Source organism: Hylobates moloch, unplaced genomic scaffold, assembly GCF_009828535.3.
Source record: "Hylobates moloch isolate HMO894 unplaced genomic scaffold, HMol_V3 SCAFFOLD_11, whole genome shotgun sequence".
Classification (NCBI taxonomy): domain Eukaryota; kingdom Metazoa; phylum Chordata; class Mammalia; order Primates; family Hylobatidae; genus Hylobates; species Hylobates moloch.
Window position 1 is genome coordinate 90,575 of NW_026652286.1, and position 9,822 is coordinate 100,396.

A 9,822-nucleotide genomic window follows, 5' to 3' on the forward strand; every position below is an offset into this window, starting at 1 on the left:
ATTGGCTGTGAGTTTGTTATAGATGGCTCTTATTATTTTGAGATACCTCCCATCAATACCTAATTTATTGAGAGTTTTTAGCATGAAGGGTTGTTGAAGTTTGTCAAAGGCCTTTTCTGCATCTATTGAGATAATCATGTGGTTTTTGTCTTCGGTTCTGTTTATATGCTGGATTACATTTATTGATTTGCATATGTTGAACCAGCCTTGCATCTCAGGGATGAAGCCCACTTGATAATGGTGCATAAGCTTTTTGATGTGCTGCTGGATTCAGTTTGCCAGTATTTTATTGAGGATTTTTGCATCAATGTTCATCAAGGATATTGGTCTGAAATTCTCTTTTTTGGTTTTGTCTCTGCCCGGCTTTGGTATCAGAATGATGCTGGCCTCATAAAATGAGTTAGGGAGGATTCCCTCTTTTTCTATTGATTGAAATAGTTTCAGAAGGAATGGTACCAGTTCCTCCTTGTACCTCCAGTAGAATTTGGCCGTGAATCCATCTGGTCCTGGACTCTTTTTGGTTGGTAAGCTATTGATTATCGCCACAATTTCAGAGCCTGTTATTGGTCTATTCAGAGATTCAACTTCTTCCTGGTTGAGTCTTGGGAGGGTGTATGTGTCGAGGAATTTATCCATTTCTTCTAGATTTTCTAGTTTATTTGCGTAGAGGTGTTTGTAGTATTCTCTGATGGTAGTTTGTATTTCTGTGGGATTGGTGGTGATATCCCCTTTATCATTTTTTATTGCATCTATTTGATTCTTCTCTCTTTTCTTCTTTATTAGTCTTGCTAGCGGTCTATCAATTTTGTTGATCTTTTCAAAAAACCAGCTCCTGGTTTCATTGATTTTTTGAAGGGTTTTTTGTGTCTCTATTTCCTTCAGTTCTGCTCCGATCTTAGTTATTTCTTGCCTTCTGCTAGCTTTTGAATGTGTTTTTGCTCTTTCTTCTCTAGTTCTTTTCATTGTGATGTTAGGGTGTCAATTTTGGATCTTTCCTGCTTTCTCTTGTGGGCATTTAGTGCTATAAATTTCCCTCTACACACTGCTTTGAATGTGTCCCAGAGATTCTGGTATGTTGTGTCTTTGTTCTCGTTGGTTTCAAAGAACATCTTTATTTCTGCCTTCATTTTGTTATGTACCCAGTAATCATTCAGGAGCAGGTTGTTCAGTTTTCATGTAGTTGAGCAGTTTTGAGTGAGTTTCTTAACCCTGAGTTCTAGTTTGATTGCACTGTGGTCTGAGAGACAGTTTGTTATAATTTCTGTCCTTTTATATTTGCTGAGGACAGCTTTACTTCCAACTATGTGATCAATTTTGGAATAGGTGTGGTGTGGTGCTGAGAAGAATGTATATTCTGTTGATTTGGGGTGGAGAGTTCTGTAGATGTCTATTAGGTCTGCTTGGTGCAGAGCTGAGTTCAATTCCTGGGTATGCTTGTTAACTTTCTGTCTCGTTGATCTGTCTAATGTTGACAGTGGGGTGTTAAAGTCTCCCATTATTGTTGTGTGGGAGTCTAAGTCTCTTTGTAGGTCACTCAGGACTTGCTTTATGAATCTGGGTGCTCCTGTGTTGGGTGCATATATATTTAGGATAGTTAGCTCTTCTTGTTGAATTGATCCCTTTACCATTATGTAATGGCCTTCTTTGTCTTTTTTGATCTTTGTTGGTTTAAAGTCTGTTTTATCAGAGACTAGGATTGCAACCCCTGCCTGTTTTTGTTTTCCATTTGCTTGGTAGATCTTCTTCCATTCTTTTATTTTGAGCCTATGTGTGTCTCTGCACGTGAGATGGGTTTCCTGAATACAGCACACTGATGGGTCTTGACTCTTTATCCGATTTGCCAGTCTGTGTCTTTTAATGGGAGCATTTAGTCCATTTACATTTAAAGTTAATATTGTTATGTGTGAATTTGATTCTGTCATTATGATGTTAGCTGGTTATTTTGCTCGTTAGTTGATGCAGTTTCTTCCTAGCCTCGATGGTCTTTACAATTTGGCATGATTTTGCAGTGGCTTGCCATTTACTAGCTATGTGGCTTTGACAAGACACTAATTGTTTCCACTTTTTTAATAAGGACTTCACAGGGGCTGACAGAAGTTGATGATTGTTGCATTTTCTTGCTAAACCAATCTGTGCTTTGTTCCTTCTGCTTCCCTCACATCAAACCAACAGATATTGGCTGGGCGCAGTGGCTCACACTGTAATCCCAGCACTTTGGGAGGCCAAGGTGGGAGGATCACTTGATTGGGAGGCTGAGACATGAGAATCACTTGAACTCAAGAGGCGGAAGCTGCAGTGAGCCAAGATTGTGCCATTGCACTCCAGCCTGGGTGACAGAGTGAGACCCTGTCTCGAAATGTGTTTATGTATCTATGTATATCTGTGTGTGTGTGTGTGTGTGTGTGTGTATAAAACTCAAAGGTCTATAAGAATTTTAATATTTTATGTGGAGGGTAGGCCCTGGCTATAAAAAGTTCTAGTTTGGTTATAGCTGTTAAAATAGACTTTTTGAACCTCTCATGTGAAAATAATCTGGAAAGCCAAGTTTAGTGGAAGGATAAAGGGATTTCTAAATTCCAAAAACTGTCTTTACTCATCCAGAGAATGGCCAGGCGCAGTGGCTCAAAGTGTAGTCCCAGCACTTTGGGAGGCCAAGGCAGGAGGATCGTTTGAGCCCAGGAATTTGAGACCAGCATGGGCAACATGGCGAGAACCTGTCTCTACAAAAAAAAAAAAGAAAAAGCCAGGCATGGTGGTGTGCACCTGTGGTCCCAAGTACCCAGGAGAGGCTGAGGTGGGAGGATTGCTTGAGCCCTGAGCCCAGGAGGTCAAGGCTGCAGTGAGCCATGTTCACACCACTGCACTCCAGCCTGGGAACACAGCAAGACCTTGTCTTATAAAAAAAAAATTTTTTTAAGAGGAAAGCTCAGAATCTGAGCACACAATTTTATTCTAACCATGGGGAGAGAAAACTGAGGATAAAACAGGGAGGGCCTGAAGAGGCTCTGGCTGAAGGTGCAGTGGAAAGAGGCATTCAGAAGGGATGAGACTAGAGTCACTGAGGACACCACCTGGGCCCCCAACAAAGATGCCAGCATCCCGCCCTCTTGCAGGGGAATTGGTACTCAAGGCAACAAAAAGTCAGGAAGAAATTCCAGATAAGGCCGAAAAAGATTTTGAGAACATCCAGATATGAACTTCACCCCCACTTCCAGCACAGCAAAGGAGCAGCAGAGCTGCATGGGTGAAAGCAGAGCTGCAGTGTGCGTGTGCGAGAGAACGAGAACTTCCCATGCACCCTATCCCAGGGATGCTTTGAAGCCACACAGACCATGAGATCTGAGGTCCGGACTAGGAGGCAGCCTAAAGCAGGGTCCTCAATAATGGATTAGGGAGAATCATTAATTAATGATTAATTAATCCTCTGTAATGACAGAGTCCATGGCCAGGAGCAAAAAACATGGCCAAGGGGAGAGGGAGACCAATTTCATCTCCATCAGATTCAGCAATAACAGGCAACGCCTGGAGATACACAGGGTAAGACATATCAGCAAGAGCCAGTGAAGGCCACAGGATGGCCTGAAGACCAGAAGGGTTTCCACCCCACCGCCATGAGAAGACACAGGCTTCCCCCTCCTCTAGCCTCCATCTTAAAAAAAAAAAAAAAGGAAGCCGGCTCGATGGCCAACGCTTGTCATCCTAGCTACTCAGGAGGCCAAGGTGGGAGGATCGCTTGAGCCCAGGAGTTCAAGACCAGCAAGACCTCATCTCAAAAAAATTTTAAAAATTGAAAAAAATCAAAGGAGGAGAGTGGATAGAGAAAACTTTCAAGACTGAGCATTTATCAAAGAGAACCTGAGTTAACCTAAAAAACAATTTGGTTGTTTTTCTTTTTTAACTTTTAAGTTCAGAGATCCATGTGCAATTTTGTTGTACAGGTAAACATGTGTCACAGGGGCGTGTTGTACAGATTATTTCATTACTCAGGTGACTATTAAGCTTCATATCCACTAGTTATTTTTCCTGATCCTCTCCCTCCTCCTACCCTCCACCCTCAAGCAGGCCCCAGCGTGCGTTGTTCCCCTTTATGTATCCATGTGTTCTGATCATTTAGCTCCTACTTATAAGTGAGAATGTGCAGTCTTTGGTTTTCTGTTCCTGTGTAAAAAACTTTTTAACCAGAAGACACTGAATCACCTTTAACTGACAAGTCCATGTTTTCCGCAGCCCTTCGCCATCAGCAGGACGGGGCTTGACAGCAAGGTGAGATCGGCTCTAAACGATTCGGGGTGCTGTTCTGCAGGTACTCACCTGAGCTGCAGGGCACATTTTGGAATCCTCAGCAAACTCATCTCCTAGGATTAATAGAATATATGTCAAGTGCTTGGCAGTGTCAAGCCCCACCCAGAGCAGGCACTCCGTGAACATCAGCTTGTCCTCCTCCTCCAAGGGGAGTTGGGATTTCATGCAATACAAGTGTTTGGGTAGAAGGCTCTTCCTGACACCCTGTAACTGTACTATGGTGGAGAAGGCCTGCTCCATCCATGCACTCATGTACTTAGGCATGCATGCACTCAGCAAACACATTGTGTATCCAGATGCCAGGCCGTGTGCTGGCCTCCGGGTATCCAGGGATAAATGAGAAATAGCTCCTGCCCCACAGAATTGTGAAGCCACACTTATAATCCTGTGTTCCAAATGCTATGATAAAAATAGTAGCAGACATTTACTTATTACTTACTATGTTCCAGGCACTATCTTTTCGCTTAACGTTGACAACAGCTCTATGCGGGAGAGCCAGCTGGGCCCCAAGGTCCTGTGTGAGATTCTGTGGTAGCACAGTCCAAATAGAAAGGAGTAAGAGCAGGCTTTCTAGAGTGAGCAATGCCTAAAGCTGAGTTTGGCCAAGGAAAGGGGGAAGGGTACGAGAATTTGGGCAAAAAGAAGATAATCTTGTAAGATACAATAAATCTTTCTGAGTTTCTCTTCAAAGGATTTAGCCTGTTAACTTCCTTATCCCTCATTCTCAAACTCAACTTTCTTGTTCTTCCTTGCCCCCAGTTAGTATAAAGAGCCTACCCCATGTCCGTTAGCTCTAATCAATAAATCTGTTCCCTTGGCGACCTTTACCCATTGTTCCCCCAAAACTGCACGTCTCACATGCTCCACCTCTGTACCTCACGTCCCCCTCCCCTTCTATATTTAGGAAAATATCTACAAGTAGCCAAATGGGTCAGCTCAAATTTTGCAGTCTGACCCCAGCCCATGGGGGAGTGACACAGAGATAGGGACTGTGTTAAAGATAAAAACTGCCTGGTCTCCTTTGTTCTCTGTGCTCTTGTGATTTTGATTGATGCAACTGACACCCTTCTACAGAAGTAAATTGCCTTGCTGGGAGAATTAAACTTTTGCCTGAGTGCTGGTTTTACTTCGTGGCACCGAGCATTTATTCCTGGAGCATTTTATATCCAACAATCTCATGTGTATAGAAATCATGTGTAAGTGGTTTATTATGGCTGGAGGGTGGATTCTGAGCAGGATGTAGTGGAGGCAGGCTGGTGGTTGGGACACAGCCATGTCCCATCCACCACCCCAGGTACCCTCCTGCTTCAGCTGGTTACCATGAAGTGACTGAGATGATCCCCTCCCCATCAGAAGCAAATGCAAAGGGCAGATCCGTCTTGTTCTCTGATGCCTTCTTTCCATCTCATTGCCCCCAGGACCAACAACATTACACCAGGAGGTAGAGCAGAGGCAGATATAAAGTCATCAGTCACGTTCCAGGAAAGAGGACTTCCCGAAGCCAAGGCTGAGCCTTCTCCCCTGAGCTGCTCCCATGAGAGGGCTGACCCCTCAGGGGAGTTTGCTCCTCAAAAGGCCCTTCCTTGTGTTGAGCCAAACCTGTCTCCCTGTCACTGTCACAGGTCCTAGACTGACCTGTGAGGCCACATGAGGCATGTGTCTGCCCCTCTTGCCCATGGTGGCCTTCCAGACTTTCCAAGAAAGAGCCATGCCATCTCCCTCCCTCTAAAGGTTCTGGAAGTAAGCAAGCCTCCAGGCCAGGTGGAGTGGATGGGACCAACGGATTTGCTGAAAGGGCCTTCACAGATTCTTCCCATCTAGGGAGTCTACGGCCCATGTCAGGGAACACGAAGTGCCTCAGAAGGACCCTCACACTGCCAAGGCCGCAGGATCAGGGCCTGTCAAGGCTGATCTGGATCAGGTTGTCCAAGACACAACCATGACATCTGAGCATGCAATTTTGACATAACACAATCGGTCTCATGACATGACACCTGGTCTCACACCCAAGACTGCAGCTGTGGAAACACAGGACAGAATTCCTTAGATCCTGGATGTGTGGCCCTCACTAAGCGGGAGAGTCAAACCGGTGCTGCCAACTCCATATAAAGGCTCCCAGAGGTTTTGAGTTTGTGATATTGTTTGGATGTTTGTCCCCTCCAAACCTCACGTTGAAATGTAATTCCTCCCAGGCATGGTGGCTCACACCTGTAATCACAGCACTTTGAGAGGCCAAGATGTGCAGATCACTTGAGGTCGGGAGTTTGAGGCCAGCCCGGCCAACACAGTGAAACCCCGTCTCTACTAAAAATACAAAAATTAGCTGGGCATGGTAGTGGGAGCCTGTAATCCCAGCTACTCAGGAGGCTGAGGCAGGAGAATCGCTTGGACCCAGGAGGCGGAGGTTGTGATGAGCCGAGATTGCGCCACAGCACTCCAGGCTGGGCAAAAGAGGGAGACTCTGCCTCAAAGAAAAAAAAAAAAAAAGGAAGAAATATAATTCCCAGCGTTGGAGATGGGACGTGGTGGGAAGTGCTCTGATCATAGGGACGAATCCCTTGTGAATGGCTCAGAAGCATCCCCTTGGTGATGAGTGAGTCTTCCCTCCGAGTTCACGCAAGATCTAGTTAATAGTGTGTGACACGTCCCCCCATCTGTCACCCTCTCTTTCTTGCTCCTGCCCTTGCCATGTGACATGCTGGCTCCCGGTCACCCTCCTCCGTGATTGTAGCTTCCTGAGGCCCTCACTAGAAGCAGATGCCAGCACCACGCTTCCTGTACAGCCTGCAGAGCCATGAGCCAAACTAAACCCTTTTCTTTATCAATTAAACAGTCTCAGGTGGTGTTTCTTCACACCAATCCAAGAAAGGCCTAGCACAGTTTGCTTCTTTTCCATTTGCCTATTCAGTTACAAGAAGTGGCGGGGCGGGGCGTTCATTATTATAATGTTCATTGTGGATGAAGCTGTAAAGAAACAGGCATTCTCGCACACTATAACAAGAGTGTAAATTGCTATCTAGAGAAAAATTTAGAATTTCTTCTAAGAGTTACCTTTTTTTTTTTTTTTTTTGAGATGGGATCTCACTCTGTCACCCAAGTTGGAGTGCAGTGACACAATCTTGGCACAGCCCGCCTCCCGGGTTCAAGTGATCCCCCCACTTCAGCCTCCCAAGCAACTGGGACAACAGGCATGTGCCACCACACCTGGCTAATTTTCTGCATTTTTTGGTAGAGATGACGTTTTGCCATGTTGCCCAGGCTGGTCTCAAACTCCTGAGCTCAGGCAATCTACCTGCCTTGGCCTCCCAAAGTCCTGGAATTACAGGCTTCAGCCACCATGACCAGCCTAAAGCCTTACCTTTATATATATATTTTGATTCATTAATTTTATAGAAAAGTTTACTAAGAAATTAATTGTGATGTCTGCAAAGATCTGGTTACTGTGATAGATGCCATATCCTTATTCACAGGAGAGTAAAATCAGAAATAATCTAATGGCAATCAATAAAAGAGTAGTTAACTCAAGAGTGGTATGTGTCCACACTATGGAATATTATGCAGCTCTTACAATGGTGAACAGGATGAATACCTAATAACACAGAAAAAGTTCACAATATGTCAAGTATAAAAAGCAAGTTTCAGCCAGGCACGGTGGCTCAGGCCTGTAATCCCAACACTTTGGGAGGCTGAGGTGGGCGGATCACCTGAGGTCAAGAGTTCAAGACCAGCGTGGCCAACACAGTGAAACGCTGTCTCTGCTAAAAATACAAAAAAATTAGCCAGGCGTGATGGCACATGCCTATAGTCCCAGCTACTTGGGAGGCTGAGACAGAAGAATTGCTTGAACCGGGAAGGCAGAGGTTGCAGTGGGCCAAGATCACACCATCGCACTCCGCCTGGGTGACTAGAGCGAAACTCCATCTCAATAAAAAAAAAAAAAAAAGCAAGTTTCATTAGCCAGGTGTGGTGGCACACACCTGTAGTCCCAGCTACTCAGGAGGCTGAGGTGAGAGGATCACTTGAGTCCAGGAGTCTGAGGCTACAGTGAGCCATTATGGTGCCACTGCACTGCAGCCTGCATGACAGAGTGAGACCTCGTCTCTAAAAACAAAAATTTTTAATTTTAAAAAAGAAGCAAGTTTCAAAAAATTGAGCACAGAACCAACTTAAAAGGTTAGCAGCCAGGACAGTGGTTAGCTTTGCCAGGGTGTGGCTGAAAGGGGGCACCAAGGTGGCTTATGGCATGCTGGTTGTATATACTTTTTTAATTTGGGTGCTGGTTATATGGGTGTGTTCATTTTTGGAAAATTCTTCAAACTGCCAACCTATGATTAGTGCATTTTTCTGTCTGTATCACGCTTCACTAGAAATATTACTCGAAGTATGTTAATCTTAAAAAGAAATATGAACATGTTTGATTCCAGTTTTGCAAAAAGATGAAAGCAAATACATGAAGATGAAGATGTATGCATGTGTGCCCATATGGGGGTGTGTGTGTGGTGTGTGTGTGTGGTGTGTTTGTGAGAATTCTAAAGGTTACAGAATTATTTACAGTAAAATGTTAAGAGTGGTATTACCTATGTGGTGGGATGTATTAGCCTATATTAATTGTCTCTTGCTGTGTAACAAATTATCCCAAAACGGAGCCATTTGCAACAGTAAACATTTATCACCTCAGATGCTTTCTGTAAGTCAGGGAGTCTGGGTAGGTTCTGGCTTGGGGTCTCCCAGGAGGCTGCAGTCAAGCTGTGGGCCAGGGCTACTGTCATCCAAAGGCTGACCTGAGAATCTGCTTCCAGGCCCACTCGTGTAGCTGTTGGCAGGAGGTTCAGACGCAGCCCATCACGTGGGCCTCTCTCAAGGCTGCTCAGAACATGCCAGCTGGTTTTGGAGAGAGCGGCGTGAGAGGGGGGCTGGAGGGAGAGAGACAGCGAGAGAGAAACTGCACAGTTTTATCTCAGAAGTGGGATGCCATCACCTCTCTGCAATCTACCAGTCACACAGACCAACCTGCTACAGTGGAGGAGGGGCTACACAAAAGTGCGAATGCCAGGCAGGAGGATTATTGGAGGACATCTTGTTGAATGGTGACAACATAGGATTTATTTTCCTTCTTTTCCTAAATTTTTTTACCATGAACATATTATGTAACAAATTATACGGAAAGCTGCCAGCTGCTGGCAAGGGCGCGTCCTTCGCCCTGTTGTTGGTTTTTAGCCTTCCGTTATGGACCTCCTCGTTCCTTTTCCAATCCTGTGTGCTCCACTGCCCTGCCACAGCCCAGCCAAGGATCGCTTCCGCAGCCCAGTTCTCTGCCGCCTTCCAGTGGCATCATCCAAAACTGCTGGCCCCAACAGGGGCCCACTACTCCCCTTCTGGGTCAGGAGGCTTCACCTGCCTGCAGGAAGGGAAAGCCCAGCTCTCATGTTGGAGGCCCCAGAGATCTGCCACGTTCAGCCCCAAATAGAGCTGTGAGACCCCCGAAGGGATGGGATGGCTACCAGAACTTGGAAGCTTGGC